Consider the following 21,697-nt stretch of genomic DNA (forward strand, 5'->3'; position numbering starts at 1 on the left):
TTAGTAGTGGCCATGCAGTATCAACCATAGCGACGACCGACTGGTATCTTGAACTACAAGCAAGAACAGATGGATGGTAGACAACAGCTGAAACCGGAAGACGCAAGGAAAGCACAACTGAGACGTCCGACATGACGTTTCACTGTGACTAGAAGATTGCAAACAGGCGGTTTGTTTGCTCGGCTACCAGTACGATGTTGTCGGGGACACAAGAAATACGGAGGTCAGAAATGACGTTCAGTGCTTAAACAAAGACTAATGATTTCAGATGTCTAAACATCTGCAGCAAATACGCTCTCACCTCTCCAACATAATCGAAACGCACTTATCTGCAGGTGGCAGAGTTCTCGTTTGGGGAATGCCTGTTGCCATAACTCGCACTATAGCTTTAATGTAATGTTTGAGGGTGAGTGTTTGCTACGGGTACTTGGTTAGTTAGCAATAGCAATGAAGCGTTATAATACAATAGAACATTTGCTGCTAACTTCTACTATGCGGTAAACTATTTTGTAACTTTTCCGGATAAATTCAAAACAGAAGATTCACTTTAATCTCTTGAACTTTTAATCTCAACTACATAGCATACTTCATGTGACATATTTAAAAACAAAAATATACATTTTTTTCTTTCTATCATACAAGTTTCGACATATTGCAAAGGGCATAAGGGTAAACTAAGATTTTTGGAAATGATTTAATCGCAACTCGGCAAATTTCTTCTGTGCTAGATAAAATCAAAGGAGCCGTTTTTTTTCTTTAAAATTTCATATTAATATTTCTCTCTATTCATATGCAACACTATCAATCAACAATACTAACTAATCAATTTATAATAACAGTAATTTAAATATTTTCCTTATATATATAGAGAGAGATATTTACATATATATATAATTATTATTAAACATATAAAGGTTTCTATGTTTGTAATAACCTGTTTTGGTATTATGCATATGTGTATATTATGTACGTAATTTTCTGTACTTGCTAAGAGCTTTCCTTTTACATCTGTAAATTTGGATGAATTTTAAAACTGAATTTCAGTTCACAACATCAATAAGAATAAAAAATTAACTTAATCTATTAAAAACAGCAAAGAAAATGGAATTACTACAAAATTGACATTATTATAATTAACAGAGTATAACATGCTAATAAATGTTACCACAGTTTTTACTGGAGTTTTTAGGAGAAATTATTTAATTATACTGCATTTCATTGCAGAAACAATAAACATTTATTTCCAAGGAAACCAAACTGTTATTAGTAAATTTACGCTTTTTAGGAGTTCTGCGGGAGTACTATTGTTAATTTCTCTCATTTTCCCTCCCCCTTCTTTTGTTCTGAAAGAAACTGAACCTTGCAACCAATGTACAAGACAGATACTTTTGTAGATATCTTTTTAAAGAAATTGGGCGAATTCACGGTACGTATAATAAAACTACGAAAACCCATATGCAATCAGCCCATTCGTCCGCATAGAATCGCAGAGATATAAAATAACGGTATTCAGAGATCACACCCATTTGGACACTGCTGTGAATTAAAGTACACAGTACTTAAGCTGAAACACGTACAAGCTTATCTGCCACATCAAAAATAACTGAAGCGTACATATCAATAATTTTCAGAGAAAGATCAGAGAAGTGAAAAAATTAAGGACAGATTATGTTTTTAATACATTCTTTTAAAACGAAATATGTTAGAAGTTGGTAGCTATAACGTACATTCCTAATCATCATTCTCGACACTTTATCAATTCTCCTGCAGATAGATTTCGAAGACGATTAGATATAGGTATGCAACGTAATAATGGTCATCAAGGTCGCGGCGATAAATCTAGCAGTTAATCTACTCTGAAATAAGAATACGCCGTTTGCAAATAATACTCTCCAAGTTACCTGACAGTTTAGGAAAAAAGACTTTTCGATTATCGTCCCAACAAAGGATGATGCATGAAATCGATCAGCGCGATAATAACTTGATAACGAAAGAAGAGAAAATATCGCTATCAGCGGGGAAGAAAGGAAAAAATTCACAAAAGAGAAAACAGAAAGAATAACTATCACATTTTTATAACGTGGTCTTACATTACTAAGTCGAAGAGGGGTTATTCATAGCGCGAAAATAAAGAAACATTTTAAATGGGAATCTTAACGTGAAAAAGCATTGTTTAAAGAAAAAGCTATTAAACAATTATCGACGTATTAATGCATATTTTATAATAAAGCGAAAAGTATATTATGCTGCATTATATTAATTTCTGACCAATGTCACATGAAACCAATTACACGACAAAGAGCATAAGGAAGAATAAAGAAAAGCTAAGAAGTACATGATAGCCAAAACAATCGTTTTTTTAATTTTCTCATTACATTGCTTGATTTACAGTTCATTTTAACATCGGGAATATTTTGAGCGGAGGCTATAAAATTTCGGGCATTATGTAACGGATTATTAGACTCTATGAGGCCCTCGGGAGCGAAAAATAGTAATAATCAACAGCGCCTTTAATATAAGTATCAATAGGCCTAAGGGCATGCTGCCCATAAGCCATTTACTATGGCTTGGCGGCGTTTCAATGAAATGCGTATATGCGACGATCAATTAAAAAATAAGAACTGTTAGATACGGTTATTCACTGAAATTAACTGAACAGAAACATATGAACTGCAGTTTCAAAGAATGATAGTTTTCATTCACTAAAAAACTGGTCATAGTCAAGTAAGTAAAAGAAGATATGCAGCACTGATCACATTTTTATTAAAAATCTTTGGATATAGATTTTTTTAAGATTTCAATAAACAGTAAATTCATTTCGATATATCTGCTACTCTTTTCTCAACTGGCAAGAGCTGAAATCAAGTATGTAAACTGACTTTTGAAAGTTAACCCCTTACGTAGAAAAATTTCAAGTATTTCATAAACATCTCTGTTTGAAAGCATACATATTCGTGAACAATATTTCCTCCGCATGACGTATACGTACAATAAATAAAATAGGGACATAAATTTCAGATGAACACTTTCAACATACTTTTGTTCCCACCTCTAACAAACAACAAAATGTAAATGCGTTGATATTCAAAAACAGGTTTAGTGTTAACAATAAAAAAAGGTCTTTCATGCTTTGTTTCTAATAAAAAGCTTTTGACCTAAAATGTAAGTAATTATATCAGATTCAATAGTAATATAAGTAACACAGTAGTCATTTTTTAATATTGTCAACCTATCACAGAGAAAAGACCTCATAAACGACCGCCCATCAGCGACCGAGTAATTGGTAGTTCGATCCGGCTTCAGATTCCAACGAATGGAATAACTCTATGAGGGTTTTGGACGTTTTTCTCTACGTGTAACGTGAATACTAGCCAATTTCCCTGAAGGCATCCCGTTCATCAGGTAAATAGTCCTCAGTATCAATCAACCAGTATTCCTGACAACAATTAAATAATAGTGTAGCTTTAATCTGTACCATTACTTAATTCTCTTAGGCGACCACTTCCTCAGAAAACCAAATTCATCTGGTATTCACGGAGTGTACACTTAGGTTTCACTGTCTGAAATTCTTTTTAGTCGAAAATCCAATGTAACATGAGATAACTGAACATAACAGTTGCTTTTCCAAAATGTGATTTTTACGGTTTTAGGAATTTATCTTCTGGAATTATCCTCATTCAACTTAGAGATTCATATTTGAACAAAACGATTTAACCTAACACCAAGATAATATGCAAAAATAATTCTTTTTCTCTATATACATCTCAAATGTGCAATACATACATACACATGCACTTGCACTAGTGTTTCTTGATTTTCTAATAATCATTCTGTTTGAGTCCACGATAATTAAACCAATTACTAAGGCCAATGGAACCTCGATTACTCACATTGCGGTCAGACGTCCAGACAGACAGAACAGATGAGTCACCTGAACTGTTGATTTATTCTGGTAACTAAGGCATAAGAAATTAGAGAGAGTTTTCGGCACCGACGCTACCTTGATGATATCGCCCAGCTCTCGGAATTTCTTAATTAGGCTTTAGCTTTTTGCTAGCCATATTGTTCGCGCATTTAGAAAGCCAAAGCTTGATAGGGATTTGCCTTGTGAATTTCAAGCATTATTACCTTGAACTCTTACTTCTTTTCTGTTAGATTAAATTCCGCTAGAAGAGGACATTGATTCTGTAAACATGAGCTGTACATTTGTTAAGTTTTAATGAAAAAGATTTGTTTAAACTTTTTCTAAGTCACAATTGTTTATCTAACACAGGGCGGTAAGTGGATTACGGTCTCTAGGGAACATAGTTTAGCAAATAACTGATTTTTGCTAGAATTTGAATTTTTGCTATGAAAAAGCTAATGCAAATAGTTTGTTCGTGCTATTCCCCAATCTTAACCCTCTCACTGCATACTTTTTTTTTATTTATCAAAACAGGTTAAAAATTGGGTATTTCTTTTATTACATATTTCAAATCTACATATATTTTAGAGTTAAAATATACAAAATTTTTTTGTAAAAGTTTTTTTTCAATATAGAGTTAGATCATAGAAAAAGGTCAGAATACTGAAATTGAAGAATAATGATCTAAAAGGAAAATTTTGAAAATTAATATAGGTTAAATTATGATTTATTTTATAAAATACAAAGGTAAAACTTATATACTATATATTATATACATATTAATTTTTTCAATCAATCAATATACTATATATACATATTAATTTTTAGTCAATCAAAACATATATGCCAATTTTGCACCACTGTCGAACGTTTTCAATAGAAACTGAATTTTCAGATTCATTACTATCTGCTAAAGAATCCGAGAAATTCTTCTCAGTTTCGCTATAACCATCTTCAATATACTTGAAATCAGAGTCAGAACCGCTATCAGTGTCGGAAATATCGTCAGGAATATAGGTTATATCACTAGCGAAACGCTTCCTGCCAGACATCTTTGAACTCTGAAAAAGCGCGCGCAAAATGCTACATTACGTATTCTTCTATATTTGGCAGAAATGTGGATAACTAACACCATCTGTTAGCCACATCTAAATAAACAAATTAAACATCACAGAAAAATCGAAAGGAAACCTCGAACGGAGAAAGAGCAGGTTGCACAGTTAAATAGACGGCAAAAGTTCATCCTCTCGGAAATCGGGAGTTGCGCAAATTTTGCTACTTCTACGTTGCCCGTGGAAATCGTGCGCTGCGCAGCGAGAGGGTTAATCAGATTTTTTTCTTAAGTATTCATTTAAATATAAGATTGCTTCTTTTTTCACATGTATGATTAAATTACCACACTCGTGCAAAATGTATCATACTGTCCTCCCATTCCCATATCTCCTGAAAATCATACCGATCAACTTAGCATTTAAAAATGTATTAATTTATTATTTTAAAAGATATTTCGCCCGCCTTCTTAGCATGTCTTCGTGGTGTAGTGGTCAGCACATTCGGCTCGTATGCGAGAGGTCTGCGGTTTGAGTCCCGACGAGGGCATTGCTCATTTCTTCAGTTTCCTGACATTGAAAAATTCTGAGTTACTTTACAGTGGCGCCCGAACTAAAAACGGCGGTGGATGACCATTCTTTACCACCAGGATTTGGCAATCGGTTCCAATAATCCTCCGTCACCCTTTAAATGAGGTAGTATATAAGGTATTTCTCTCCCCTTCTTAGCATATTTTCGTAGTGTAATGGCCAGCACACTAGGCGCGTATTCGAGAGGTCGGAGGTTCGAGTTCCGGAGAGGTCATAGCACACTTTTCATGTCTTCTGCTTCAAAACAACCTAATGTCTCTACAATTTGTCTCTTAACATTTACATACCACAAAAGTTTATTACAATCAATTCCGGATTAACCGAGCAATGTCTAAAAAAATTTTAATTTGTTTCAGTGGGCAAAGATGGGAAAATTACCGTTATAAACCAAATGTCTGCATAAGATAAAACTATCTACGGAAAATACAAAATGGAAAAGAAAAATGACAATAACAGCAATGAGAGCAGATGATTTCATTATCTTTGGGCGTTCTTCTGATCCACAACATTACCCAAATTAACCGTACGTAATCTGTAATACATAAACATTTCTATAATCTAGAATACATGAAAAATAAATTGATGAATCGTGAAAATAAATCAACTGCATACTCATTAATCTTTCGTTTATAATTGAAAAAGAATAAAAATATAAACAAAAACATTGCTCTTTTCGTTTTGAATTATTTAATTTCAAAACCAAATAAATGTTCTCCAAATTAACTTCCCGAAAACACAGTATAACTGCTAATAGCATGTTTCTGTTAATTAATGGATATTTATGTTTTATAAACTGAGCTTTTTAAACTGTTTCTTTTTGCTTTTTAAACTGCAGTCAGGTTAACCGCGATTTTGGTTTAACCGTGGACTTCGCCCCCTTGTTATCCGGTTAAAATGGGTTTTGATGCAGTTAGTGTTTGCCAAGGTATGATAATCAGAATTTTTTCTTTTTAGAATATCTTTAATCCAGCAAATTTTTACATTAGAGGCAACTTTCCCACCTCCTATAGTCCTTTTAAAAGTAAGACAGAGTTTCACAGCCAGATCAATGTATGAAAGGTGGAAAGGGCAAGGTCTTGCCTTAAATTTTCTCTAATTATTGACCCCCCCCAAAAAAAACACATTCTAAATATCAGCGCCCATAAAGAATTAGTCCTGCTTAAAACTTTAAGAGTAGGAAAGACAGCTACAGTCACTCTATATCGCAAACGAACGTTGCTTGATCACATACGAATATAATTATTTAATTACTCAATTTTGGCGCCTGAACGGATCGTAGGGAAATTTTATGTCGTTTGTAGGGAAAAATAAGTACACCAAACACTGAAGGTAGTTTACACCTCCGCACTGCCTTTGGCAGAACACCGCAAAAATCTTACGGGTAGGTGGCGTCAACCCAAGAAGGGAGTTGGCGTCGAACAGAAAGAGCAAACAACGCCAAAGCGAACAGAAAACAAAATAAAGGAAAGCATAAGAAAAAATATAATTTTCCCACCCACAGGAGAGTAATTATTCACCAAAATATGCCGGAAGATGTTTATCTGTGAGGGTAATTCTACAAACTGTCACGTGTGACGCTTTTCAGAGTGGATCCAAACCCAACATTGTGAAGGATCGTTTGTTACAGTGCAGGAGGGAGGCATACGTATGCAAATAAGATTAAATTAATAATAAGAAACATTTTCATATTTATATTTTGTAATTCGAGAGATAACTGTAGCGAGTACTCCCAGGGCTCGCCCTCCAAATATGCGGAACTTTTAGAAATCCGGAAAATCATACTTCTGGTATTCGCACAAGAGTGTATTCACCCTTGATTCTTAAAATTCGACTTAATAATATTTTAATAAAATTATGGAAAAGTAGTGAAGGTGACGGATTTTATAATTTTCTGATTCATTGTAAGACAGTTTATATTAAAAGCATAATGGCTTGAGTCAATCATAAAATTAATGCAAAAAATTTTGTGTTTCCATGCAAAATGTTTAGGTTCTTTATATTTATATAATAATTTTTAGCTGGCCATATTTAAGCTGTTATTCTCTAAGCAATGATTTAAGTTACTTTAAAAACTTCAAAAGCCGAAATCGAAGTCAAATCTCAAGCCAGCCCTCATCTGCCTTGAAAGCCATTCTTTGTTTGAAAAAAAAAAAAAAAAAAAAAAAACTTAATAGGTTATAACAAAAGAAGAAAATTAAACACCTAAAAATGCTGTTCAATTTTCTTCTGCTCCCTATGCAGTCAGAGATTAGATGGTAGAGCATTAAAGTGCATATGTCAGCGCGCAAGTAATGCATGTAAGCCCTATTACTCTGGTTGACAGAGGTCTTGGCCATATGCTGCAATGGTGGTTATTATTTTGCAGATTTTATTTATGGCCGCTCTGTTTTTGGCTAGGAACTTGTGAAATGCTGAGATATTGGCTGGTATCGGGAAGTGGAACTGTTTTAACATTTAGATAGACGCACAATGTGTGTATTTTATAGCTCTTCTATATTTGAAAATAATTTTACACGATTCAGTTTACAACGCCAATAAATTGGTAAATGAAGTTGGTTCAGAAAGCTCCTATTATTTTTAAGATAATAAATTTTATAGAGCATATTCTTAGGTAACCAATTTTACTATTGCACTCGCATAAAAATTTGTTTGACTTTTACTCCTGATTTAATTTAATCAGTTTTGTCTTCTAAAAAGCATATTAAAGCTTCTATTTGATTAAAGCAGTATTATAATTAAAACCACTACTACAAAAAGAATAATAGCGCGGTATTAGAGCTGTTAAAAAATCAAACTGATACACTACCTAAGCTGGTTAGGGCCCACCAGCGGCCGAACGGTAAAGACGCTGAACACTGGTAGTTCGGTCTGAGGTTCGAATCCCGCGAACGGGCTGGCTGCATGGGCGTTTTCGTGGTTTTCCCCATGTGTAACGTGTATACGAGCCAGTTTCCCTTAGAAAGTCCTCCACGAAAGGCACCCCTCCCTTTAGGCAGATAGCCCTCGTGCGCTTTGCCATAATTAAATACACCTAAGCTGGTTAGAAAGCTACATAGTGAAATCAGTAAACATCTCAGTGTTTGAACCCATACGTTGGGTTGCTTTATTCATTTTCCTCTTTTCCTCGTCTTTTAATAAAATTTATTTCCTTCTTAAAACTTAATAAATTTGTATGATTTTGATTTGGTTTAGTTTGATTATAGCAAAGCACTCGAGGGCTATCTGTCTAACGGGAGGGATGCCTTTCTAGAAAATTTTCTAAGAGAAATTGGCACGTATACGTGTTAAACATGGGGAAAATCACAGAACTGCCCTTTTGCCGGGATTCGAACCCCGGACTGAACTACCAGTGGAGCGAATTTACGCCTGGCCGCTGGTTGGCTTCAGTTTGCACAAAGCTAAATCACTAACTAAATTTCAGATATACTTTCCCTTCAATGATCAGATTTCACTAGTAAATCAAATACGACAGTTTATAAGTGGAACAGACAGGAGGATTTCATGTTTTTTGGGGGTGAGGAATGCGGTCAGCCTTTTATTTAGCTGTTAAGTATTAAGTTTTATTTTATGAATACAGAAAACTATTTTTATTCAAGTTTTAATATTTTCTACACTTTTTATTGTTTAATTTATAAAACACGTTAAAAATCATTTAAATCTAGATAAATGTATATATTTATTTCTCGTACTTTAAAAGGAGGAGGGAATGATCTTCTAGCAATGGTGAACTGGGCGCATGGGGCAAAAAGTTGAGAACCCCTTGTTTAAACGATTGAACTCAAGTGTTCCGAAAGGGCAAGGAATACTTTGTTCTTGGTCAAAGCGTAGTAAATACAGTATATGAAATTAAAACATAATATTTGAAAAAACGAAACCACAAGGAAGGACCAGGAATTCATTTTCCGGGGAAAAATAACTTCGAATAGTATTTCAAGGGAAACTGATTCGTAGATATCTATTATATACAGGGGAAAATACGAAATCCCCATGTAGCCTGATCGTTCAGCCGTTATGGATTGGACAAGGAACGAAATATTAATCTTCAGTAACTTCAGGCAGCCAACCGTCAGTATTTTTTCACATAATACAGAAATTACCCTTTAATTTCGCAAATTTTACTTAAAGTTACATATATATATAAAATATTGAGAGAGACTTAACAGATTTGAAAGCTGGATTTTATAAAAAGCTTATATTTTTGAAAAAACAACGGGTAAAAATTATGCAAATATATCATTCTACATTCTGTATTACGGTACCTCAACTGATAATAGTTAATTAAAACAGAAAAGTTTGTCAATTCAATCTGCATCCAGTTACACCAATTTTTTGAATACGTAATCGCATTGGACTTTCCTTTGCAGACATGAATAAAGAAAACTGTTTACGTCTTACTTTTAATCAACAATCTAAAACAAATTCTCTACCAGAAGAACAGTGATTTTGGAACATTTAATGAAAATTTTTTAAAAAAACTGTTCACCTTCTAAGTGGTAAGCGAGTAGCGTCACTAATATCTTTCAAAGAATTAGAAAGTTAAAAATTAACCATTGAGGTGACTAAGCTGCAATTAATACTCAAAGTCAAACGCACTTTTAAGAGGGCGTAAACCAAGGGAAGAGAGGAAAATCAACTTACTTTGGCTCCAAGTGCGCAAGCTAAGACGATTCACTCATGCTAAAAATATGTGGATTGGAAATCACCAACCGCAAAAAATGCTACTTAAGAAACTTCTAAGCGAAGAAGCCGTTAAGCGAGGCAAGGATTGCGTTTTGTAAATGAGCTCTGCCTCAGTTGGAGGTTTTTTTCTGCAACCACATGGAGGGGAGGAGGGAATGAACAAACTTGCGAAATATCCCCAAGGCTGATTTAAGCGACTTCTCAACTAAAGGTCCACAGGAAATCTGAAATCTTCATCTTACCCCCTCTCTGAAATAAACAACGTAATAGTCAAGCGTAACCGAGGTGACTTAAGATGCTTCATTTCGATCAATAATACTTTTTTTAAAAATGATTTTGCCTTGAAAGGACTAATGTTTTTGTGTAACATGCAGTACAGTATATGTGTTAATGCCTAGCACGGAAAGGGATTTGCATCACATCGCCTGCATTCTTTCAGCATAAAAATTATTTCAATGATTTCTTCGATGCACATTCATAGAACATACAAAAATAGAAAGACTATAGGAGACTATTCAAATGCGAAGACAACAGTTTGATGATAGACCTATTTAATGCTTTCTGGCGTCCTCTTGTACAGTTTGAGAATTAAAGAAAGTAGAGCAGAATACTTTTTTTTAATACAGCAGCAGTAATAGCACCAAGAAAATTTTTCCATCTAATGAATTTATTTTTTAATACCTATACAATCTAGTTATGGGCAAATCTTTTGCAATTCTGTGATGAAACTATCATAAAATGTATTTATTCAATTGTAATGAAATATTTGGTTCTGGTACCTACATTTGAAAGCTGAAGACTAAGTACTGCAACGAAACGTCTAAGAAAGATATTGTATTATTATAGAGCTTATACAAGTAATTAGAAATTCGAATGATTAAAATGATTTTTAACATCAATGGGAAAACAAATCATTAGAGAATGTATAAAACTAAATGCTTTCTTTCATTTAAATTTAAAACGAACCGTTCATTTCAAGTGAAAATATTAAATATACAAAACACTTTAAATTTAAAAAAAAAAAAAAAGAGAGAGAGAGAGAGAGAGAGAGGGAGTTGATACACATATAATTTTCGAACGTAATGAAATCTACCAAATTTTTACTTTAATTCCTTTTGGATATACAACTGGAAAATTTTCTTAATCGTTATAAGAGGTTATATAATAAATTTAAAGAATCCACTTTGCTTCAAAATACTAAATTTACACTTTTTGTATATTACCGTGACATCTAGGAATATGTTTTTGTGACTATATTTATGTCTAAAGATTAATTACATAAAATTTTATTAAATAAATGGACAGGCTATTCGAATTTTTAAAAGCGAAGATCCATGAAGATGCTTTTGAGCTATCGCCCAGTCTAATGCACGCAGAAATTTGGAAACCAGCTACACCACTGTTAGAACAGCTGGTGAATGAACACTTAATGATTTGACTAAAGTTAATAGATTGGACATCCAAGCGTAGCTGTGGTAACCCGGAATCGAACTATCACATGTTCAACGCGTACAGCAATTTTAGAAATCTGGAGGAACAGCACCAGAACATTTGCGAATGGAATTTTTAAAAGGCTTCCGGAGTAAGTTTTGAAGCTAACAGAAGAGATTAGACTTCGCATAAGGTTCAATTTTAAAAGTAAAGAATTTCATACGACGATTCCGGGCAAAATACGTAAATAAATAATTAAAAAAAGTCTGAAATGTTTCAGATTTCAACATTCCCTTAGAAGGCCATTTCTATAGTGGTATATATCAGCAGAACGTAATTATATGAAAATATTTAATGTTTTTAATAGACAGATCATAAATTAAATGCATTTTTTATTTAAATCTATCAAATTAAAGAAAAAATATTCTTAAGAACATTGCTAAGAACTCTATTAACAGTTTTTAAATAGCTTAGTTTGTTCATGTATAGCAGAAAGATTAAATTTGAAAGATAAATATCTTAAATTTTTCCGAATTGAAAGAAAAGTGAAACAACGCCAAATTATGTTTTCAGACTAATAGCTCTTCTGAGCTAAACAAAGTTTCCTTTTGAATACCAGATAAAATAACTGACAATTATACTGAATGTTAAAACAATCAACGCATGAGTCAGATGCATTTGGATAATTCCCCAGAGGCAGGATGCACTGAAAAAGAGGTAAAATATCTTACAAATCCAAACGTACACTTATGAATATACAATGAATAAAGAATCTCGAGGACGGTGGTCTCAAACTAGCGGCTCCGAAGCAATTTGTGACCCGTGAATATCTTTCTCGCTAATTAGTTAGCATTATTATGACAAGAATTTGAAGAAAGGTGTATGATTTTAACGACTTGGAACCCAATTTTAAATTATTTTCATTACCGTTAAAATCCACGCCAGTAACGCAATAGAAAATCTATACATAGAGCTAACTAATTTGCACTGTGATACAATTCTTACTCAAAGATTACAGATCTGAATATTTGATTAATGTTTTAATATTAGTCAAAAGATAAATAAGCAATAAATTTTTGCTATAAGAATAATCACTTTGTTTGGGAGTGCATTTAAATGTGAACAATTTTTTTTCGCAACAGAAAATCAATTCAAATAATAAAAAGAAATACGATGAACATCTGCAATTCGTGATGAAGATAGTTTCTAGTAATTTTTCTTCAAGATTATTAAACTAAATCAAAATCGAAACGCGATGAACTGCAGCAGTAAGAAAAAGGAAGTTTATAATTATTTACTTTCAAATACATGTATTTTTTCTCTATAGGTCAAGAATAATTTAATAACATTAAGAAAATAGGTTCAAATTTTATTCTGAAGTTTTGTCCCACTTGGAAAATTTTTGATAATTTGTTTAGTTTTAACTTCAACAAGGTATTTAGTAGCTAATTCAACGTATTAGAATTATTTGAAATAAGTGTCAGTCTGAAAGTTTAATATTTACCTAGCAATGCGTTGAATTTCAAGTAGATATCCGCCTTTAAATTTCAGACAAAAAGTGAATATAAATTGGAGTTTTTTTCCTTTGTGTCATTATTGTTACTGTTCACGCACGTTTTGATAAATATTTAGCAAATAAAATTTCAAATTTAAATGAAAAAGTCGTTTTGTTAAAAAACAACTTTTCGTTCTGGTTAAAAAAAAAAAAAAAAAAAAAGCGGGCCTGCTACCTGCTTTCAGACTGTGCATTCGACCCGCATGCAATTTAACTTTGCGATCATTTATCTAGGCTATATCAATGTAACTCTAGAAAATTTTCTTTTTGCGACACTTTTCTGCTAGTTGAATGTTTAAATTATAAACTTCCATTTTCTAATTTATTGTAAATTTACAAATTGATAAAGATCAAACCTACATCGAAGTCAGGTTTTCCGACGAAGACCTGTGGAATTCACTCCAATCTATGAAGGTACTGCAGTTTTCAGAAACTTATTTTTATTAAAAACATTTCAGGACATGCTCGTAGTTTTAGAGAATTTATAAATTGGAAACACAAAATTATACGTTTATAACATATTCATCCACCATTTGTTCTAATAACGGCAGCCAGATGTCCTGGTAGCAACTGAAAAAAAAAAAAAAAAAAAAAAAAAAAAATTGAAGATGAATTCATGGGGCTGCTACTAAAATTTCAAAAGGACCACAGTTACTCTCGAAATGAATTTTTCAGTTCGTTCCATTAATTTCGAACCGATCGAGGAAGATTTCAGAGTTCCAATTTATTTGGATGATTTAGGTTTACAAAAACTGACTTATTAACAACGGCTTTAAGATATGAAGAAACATGAGAAATTCCATATAAAAGCTTCTACAACAGTTATGCCATCTCCATCTGTTAAAAAATCCACATTCAGTGAAACGGAGTCATAATTTTACAGTATTTATTACATACTTCACTATCCAACTGCATCGTCCAACTGATTAAAATTGGAATCCAATCTGTCAATCATCATGTCATGGCGTATACAGTATAGATCTCGACTGTTAATTGCACGGCTGAAGTTTCTTCGCATTTCGATTGCAAGAATACGTTCTAAGATAAAATGAACAGCTTCTGTGCATAATTTAGATGAATTTTCAAATTTCTAAGTAATCTGTTACAAGGTAATTCATCGATTCTTAGCATTCTGCACTCATTTTGAAACTTATTTAAAAGTTTACGACGACATCCTCCGTGTGATTTAAGTTTCGTTATCTTTCACATAAGTATAGTAGATATTACATTCAAAGCTCACCCATTATAGAAATTTAGCAGCCTATTCTCATAGAACGTACAGTCTGACCGGGACCAATTTCTCTCATGTCCTGCTTTTCACGATCGCATTCATTATCGCAGTTGTTTTCTAATGCGCAAAGATAAGCTCTATTTATAGTTATTATCAGTTTTAGCCTGCCACGTGATACGATGCAAAGCTGCTGATTTGTATATTACTGTCAAGTGCATTTGTTCTAAAAATTACTTATTATAATCAGTTGATGATTTCATTCAAGAGAAACAACTTTCTCTATATTTTGTGATATCAGTATTTATGGTATCAATAAATAAAGGATACATTGGACAAAAACAAAAGCAACAAAAAGCATTCTTTTTTTTTTAATAAATGAATTACAAATAAAGTTTTCTTTAATACTTTCAAATTACATACAACTTGTGCATAAAAGACCTTACCCGGCTCTTACTTACGCAACCGTTGGTTGTAGACATATACTTAAAACTACAAAAATGTTGTAAATGATACAAAGATTCATGTCTTTGGATTTTTAAATTAAAAAAATTATTAATTTAACAAAAAATACGAAATCTAACTTTTTATACGGTCCACCGGCCCCACCGGAAAAGTTTGTACTTGTTATAAAAATGAAACACAAAACAGTTTTACTTCTGCACGATAAAAATTGACCGAGATATTTGGATATCAAAGTCAAAAATCAGATTCAGGGGTGTCCAACGAAAACATCGTGGGAGAAAAAAATGCAATTATTTTGAAGGGGTAAATGTGGAAGATGTCGAAGAAATAATTCAAGAAGCAGCGGCTAGTCTTTCTAATGATGAGCTCAAGGAATTAACTGAACAAAAAGAAAACAAAAATGTTGACAGCAGTGATTCAGAAGAAGAGCAAAAAGAACTTTCGATGGCGTTTGTAAAAAGGAGTTTGTCTACCGTAACTGAAATAATGGATCAATTCATTGAAAATGATCCGAATTTTGACAGGAGCTCAAAAGTAAGGCGTGGTGTTAGAGATGCTCTATCCGTTTATGAAGAACTTTTAAGAGAACAACGCAAAAGAAAAAGGCAAACAACATTAGATGCTTTTGTCACAAAAAGGCAGAACACTGAAAACGCGGAAGGCTAACTAAATATGACTGAGAATTTTATTTGTTTTTTTTAAGAATATTCGTTTTGTTATTTATATTTTGTTTTTATTTTTGCAAGAAATAATAATGTGGTATTAATTTGGGCTTTAAGAAATAAATGTTTGGTTTTATTTTTATTAAAAAAAACATACTTTTTAAATTTAATACCTAACCAATTTCCTAGCCATTTTCCCCTAACCCCAATATTTACATGTAAAGATAGCCTCGTTTAGCGCTGTTTCGCATTACGCTCTACTTTGATGGAACGTATCCCCCGCGTGAAGCGGGGTCTTACTGTATAACTACTAGTGATCAACTGATACAGCTACTAGTGAACAACTACTACTGAACTTTCAAATCTCTTTTGAGCAATGGCAGTTCGTTTCCAGTGTGGGGGGGGGAGGAATATGGTTTTGATTTCTGTAAAGGCACTGGTAGCCGTCATGTGAAGCGTGAAAATAAATAACCACAATACTTTGTAATAATTAATTTGAAATTAACATATTTTTACAGTTTAGAATTTTTTAAAATTCTCATTTTTTTTTTTTTTTTAACTAGATAAAAGATTTTTTAGACATCCGAGTAACATGTTCTAAATTCGCTCATTTAAACTTTAACAAAGAACACAGCATCTATTTGCTTTTGAGCTGTCGAAATTTTGTTGTGCCACCCAGGAAATTCACATTAGTTTGCAAATTTTTTGTCATACCTAATAACAGATAATATATATATCTATTTAATTCCTAATGTATACAAATCTCAATATCATATTATTATATCTCAGATATCGTTTTGCTTCTAATCAAGACTGAAGCGAGAATTCACATTTCACTTCAATCATTTTATGCACACTGTTCCAATGAAAAGAATAGCCAACAAAATGAGGCTGTCCACGGTAGCGTTCACGCATTTGTACCCGTAACCACATGCTCTATTGATCAACGAAGCTTGCCTAAGTATTGCAAAAATTTTTCAAAAAATTATCATTCAGAATACCATCCGTATAAAAAACCTCAGCACAAAGCAATAGTCAGGGAAATACGGAAACTGCCATTTTCGTGTTTCAACCCCCATGAAGGGGTAACAGACGCCCTGAAAGAGGTAAAGAGGTTTACACAGCGTCAAGAAACAGACAAGAAACTCTTTTCTGCGCAACGCCCTTATTTTCTGTTCCTCGCGGAAGGAGAGATATAAGTTACCACTCGGTTCTTTCAAGGCCGATAAAGGCGGGATACTATTACTCATATTTAGTGGCCTTCGAACTCATTTTCCTTTTTAAAAATGCCCCAGTATTTAAAGAAAGTTAAATTTGTTATTCTTGATGTTGCTATTGTTAAAAGGCGCTGTTTGACTCCAATGAAAGTTGCTCGGAGCTTAGTAGTGATGTAACAAGAGTTTTCTCGCAGCTGCAGCAGGAATTTTAATACTGGGACAACTTTTATGCCTTCAAGGTTTGCATCACATTTACATCGTGAAGATAATATCTAAAATGGATAAACTGGAAACTATGTTAGCAAGCGTTAACAATAATAAACACAAAAATTATTTATTCGCACAGCAGCAGATGTTGCAACATTCTAAGTTTCTGAACACAATCGAAAATAAATGTAATTTAACTTCTTGATGTATGCACCTCTACAAACTGAAATACTACATCATTCTTTGCACATACAATATAATTGAAAGCAACTTCTATTACTTCTTACCAAGTTCCTAAAACATCTACTGCATATTAAGTAACCAATATTTTTTCCCTTCCTTTTTTCTTCTGACAGAAAATGAAATCTACCATCTGAAAAGAAACATTAATCTTTAATAGCATAAATCTGAATCACATTTGAATACAATCAATCACTTACGGGACCTATTTCTAAAATTAATTTGCTGTCACAGGTCGAAATGTATTTTTCGTCAGCAGATTAACTGAGAATATGAATTGATGAAGGATATTAGTACTTAAAATTACAGCAATTCAAACTCGATTTTAAACAAATTCAGTCTTTGACCAAGCGAACCACGAAGATTTTAAGACAGCATTTCTCAATTAAGACATTATAAAAAATCACGAAAAGATTAATAAATGGAGTAAGATTTATGGAGGGGGCGGAACAGTTCTTTGTTAAAAATATAAGCATTTCTGTTAAGGTTAAATCAAATCTGGACCTGGCCAAGAAATAATTTAAGCAAGCGTCTTTTACAATGATTTCAAAGTTTTAAAAACGTATACAAAATATAGAGAAAGGTTGGTAACCAAAAAATATGAGAAATTTAATTACAATTTCTTTTCCAAGTAAAGTCTGCTATAAAGTTTTTTTTTTCCCTTAATAAAAGAAGCAACAATCCTTACAAATTCTATGCTTCATCAGTATCGAATGGGGTAAAACTCTGGTGAGAATTTATAGGCCTAGTTCCATAAAATTCAAGGGGAAAATCCAAAAATCAAAACAAATACGTCTCAACTATTCCAATGAAATGCGGTATTTATCTTCTGGGGAAAAAAAAAAAAAAAATGGACTTTCTCAAATTTTGTATCTAGACATTACACAGTGCATCTAAAAAATTTAGGACTACTTTTTAACAAATTAGAGCAAACGCGCTAAACGATAACTGACAGCATTTATTGTTATGACATTTCAATTTGCTTTTTATTTTTTTTATTTTTTTTTTTTAAATATCGCCTGTTCCCGAATAGAATTTTCTAGGCAGTTAACGTTATGTTTCATTGAACATCTGCTGTTATGAAGTCATAAGCTGAGCAATGAATCAGCAATGAATTTTTGCTGTAAAGCAAGAAAAAAAGCAACAGACGCATTTGAAATTCTGTGAAAAACAGAGTATCAAGCGATCTGATGTTCATAGTTGCTTCGGAGAATTTCGCAACGGACACGCAGATGATGATGATGGTAAGCCCACGCGTGGTCGCCCTTTGTTCTCTCAAACGGATGAGAACGTCAATAAAGTTCGACAACAGTTGCTGAAAAATCGTCATTTGCCTTCTCCAATGAAAGCTAACGAGTTTGACCTCAGTAAAGTTCTTACTCACAGAACTGTCGTTGAATAACTTGAAAAAACAAAATTCTCGTTTATCTCTCACGCATCAATTGTAGAACAGAGAGATGATCGAATTTATGCATGTCATGATTTCATCCAAACAGCAGACATTAAAATTTTTTCAAATAAATTGTGGCTGGAAATGAAACTTTGTGTTAATAATTTTGAGATGAAACGACAATCACCTGTTTGAGCTACAGAACGTTAACCACTGCCACCGAAACTTTGGTTTCAGAAATCTCGAGTAAAAGTCGTACTGGTGATCTTTTTTTAAGTGGAAAGAATACCTTGAAGTTGCACATAAATTTAAGATCAGACTCAAAAGTAGAGAAATTAAGGCTTAATTAAGTAGATTCTGCAAATTAATTTAAACGTTTTTCAAGCGTGCAATTTATTGAGTAATCAGCTTTCATAAAATGAGGTGGTTATACTTATTTTACACGCATATTATCTGTAAAATCAATCTAAATTCTACCTGTCAAGAGTAAGCAAGCAAAAGCAAAGAAACAGTAATAAGAATAAATTTAGGGAAAAATTTCTGCATGAATTTTACACACAACAATTTTTAAATGAAGAATATTAAGACAGAACAAAAATTCAATATCAATTCTACACAACGTAAAAAAAAACAGATATATTAAAATTTTGTTTCAGTGAAATATTTTAGAAAATTCAATTTGAGTTTCCCTTTCTCAAGTAGCATACTTTGACAACTTTGGACAATTTAATACATTTAAAAGTTACTGTAATTACAAGAAAAAATTCAGTACAAATTAAAAGAAAAATTACAGTAATTAAAAGAAAAGATTCGATTATATCATGGACGCTCCATACTCGAAGCAGTAATATGCATAAAAATTTAATAGTGGAGAGAAAATATGATATTCTGCAACAAAATTTGCAAACTGTTATCAAAGGCATGGTTAAGTCTCAATTCCATGTAGCAGCTTTAAATCGGAATTACTACATGATCATTGAATTACTAATTGAAAAACACGATGTTAGGGAATCGAGAACTACTATCTTCGATAATATTACTTGTCATGCAGATTCTCCTGTTTGCTGGCTGCACATTATACTTGAAATCTTCTCCATAGTAACATACTGAGAAGAAAGTGGCGATTAAAGTGATAGTCAAAAGACAGAAATAAATTTAAGACATCTAAATTATTTTCAATCAGATCCAGATAGAATTTATGGTATGTCATAAATAGAATAAGTTTCGTAAAACTCAAAAGAAAACGCAAACTCAAAATCATTACGGCTTTAAAAAAAAAAAAAAAAAAAAAAAAGAAGAGAGAGAATCATTACGTTATTTCTGAATATATTTTATTATCATATTTCTCCTAAATACTAATTAGGATGGATTCTGATATATACTCAGCGGTGCTTACGTTCTTGTGACCGGTCGGTTTGCCTACTACTTCTCTGCTTTCGTAGTATATAGCTGAATTTTTTTAACTTTCACATCAGAGGCCCTCCGTCTTGAACACGTTGATAGAATAATATTGCAGCAAATCCTGCTTCCATCACTATTTTGTAAAACTCATTTAAGATGTCACGGATATCTTAAATTTCTGGCGATTAATTCTGAAACTAGTTGGATTCTCAAAACTCCAATTAAACTACATTTTAGTTTAGACACATACACACAGGAAACGGCATTCTTTTTTCACTTTTTGCGGGAGAAGGAGATAAATTTGAATTTTCGAAAAATTACTTTTTTTAATATAGAAAGAAATTCGTTCGTCTCACTGAATACCTGATTACACTAATTATTAAAAAAGCATGTTCTGATGTGTTCACAGTATCATTTCAATTCATTTGAGTATTTTTTAAAGAGCTAGAATATCTTGTCATTCCACAAATAATGAAATGGACAATTAAAATATTTTTAATCGCGTCGGTGGATTAATGGTTAATAACTGAGGAAATTTTTGTAAATCAGATTTGAATATTAACAGTTCCGAAGAACTAGCAGTACAGAGAGTTGGCTTTGGTGATAGATGCCCCTATCCCAACGTAACGATTTGACAATTTTTTAACGAACAAAAAGTTTGAATTGAACAAAAAGTTTAAAATTTGTCTGATAACATTTGACTTTCTGTTCTCAAAAAGTAGACATTGTGCTGCCATCTAATGTTAAATGACTGAAACTGATCATTTTACTAAAACATACACAACAATTTCTCTTGAAAATACTCATTTAATAATTATTTCATTAATATGTGGTATGTTTTAACAAAACATTATACACTTCAAATATACGTGTAAAGTAATTTCTCTCTCATCTCCCCCTTTTCTTAATAAACATAACAATGAATCCAATTTACCGTTAAAAGACTATTTCAGAGAAAAATTTTAGTGCTGCCATCTATTGGCGAAACTTACAAATATAAACAAACATCGTTTGCACAGACTGTTGATAATGATTTATATCTAACATTCAGCATAAAATTCAAAATCTCCTTACCGGAAAGGAAAATAGCTGAATTTACAAGGGTATTTCCAGGGATAAATATATTTATAATTTACTACACATTTAATTCCCACATACATTGATAATAAAGAAATATAATTTTATATCACATTTTATAACTATTTATAAGACGTTGGTAGGGTTTGGATAGACTTTCTATGACTGACGGTTTTCCCCTTTCATTTACAGTTGCTTATTTTTCACTTCGAAATTTTAATATCCTGCATTTCACAGTTTCTGAATTAAGGAACAGGAAGATTTCTGTTCAGAAAACGCAAAAATATATCCTTCAATCCACAGTTTGTTTACGTGAGACATTTTGAAAGAATAATAAATTTAAAAACAGAAGATGATATTTCTGCTTTCACATAATAAGCTGTTGCCGGAAATTTTTGTTCTCAAAACATTTTTTTTTTAAAGAAATTATTTAACGAAATCTTTCCAAAAATGTGAAAACACACTCTGTAATTATTGCAAAATATGATCTTCCAAGCAAAACATAATGAAGGAAGAATCACCGGACTTATTTACTTTTATAGCATTTTTGCTTCCTTTCAGTAGTTACATATAGTATGAACAGCAACGATGGAACTGAAT

The 21,697-nt window shown here is 32.5% G+C and overlaps 1 protein-coding gene across 3 annotated transcripts in view; it reads right to left on the bottom strand.

The window, feature by feature from the left end:
* Positions 1–21,697, bottom strand: part of LOC118186146 (RNA 2',3'-cyclic phosphatase ANGEL2-like) — an 80,872-nt gene that overhangs the window by 20,283 nt on the left and 38,892 nt on the right. Inside the window, exon 2 of one of the 3 annotated variants that reach the window (XM_035356189.2) lies at positions 17,277–17,362. The exons of the other annotated variants lie outside the window; for them this stretch is intronic. The gene's annotated coding sequence lies outside the window, so the exon portion shown is untranslated. The remainder of the gene's footprint in view (positions 1–17,276; positions 17,363–21,697) is intronic. 3 annotated transcript variants of the gene reach the window in all.

Source organism: Stegodyphus dumicola, chromosome 9 (genome assembly GCF_044657685.1).
Source record: "Stegodyphus dumicola isolate Sdum_Otavi_A_Nest chromosome 9, ASM4465768v1".
NCBI lineage: Eukaryota > Metazoa > Arthropoda > Arachnida > Araneae > Eresidae > Stegodyphus > Stegodyphus dumicola.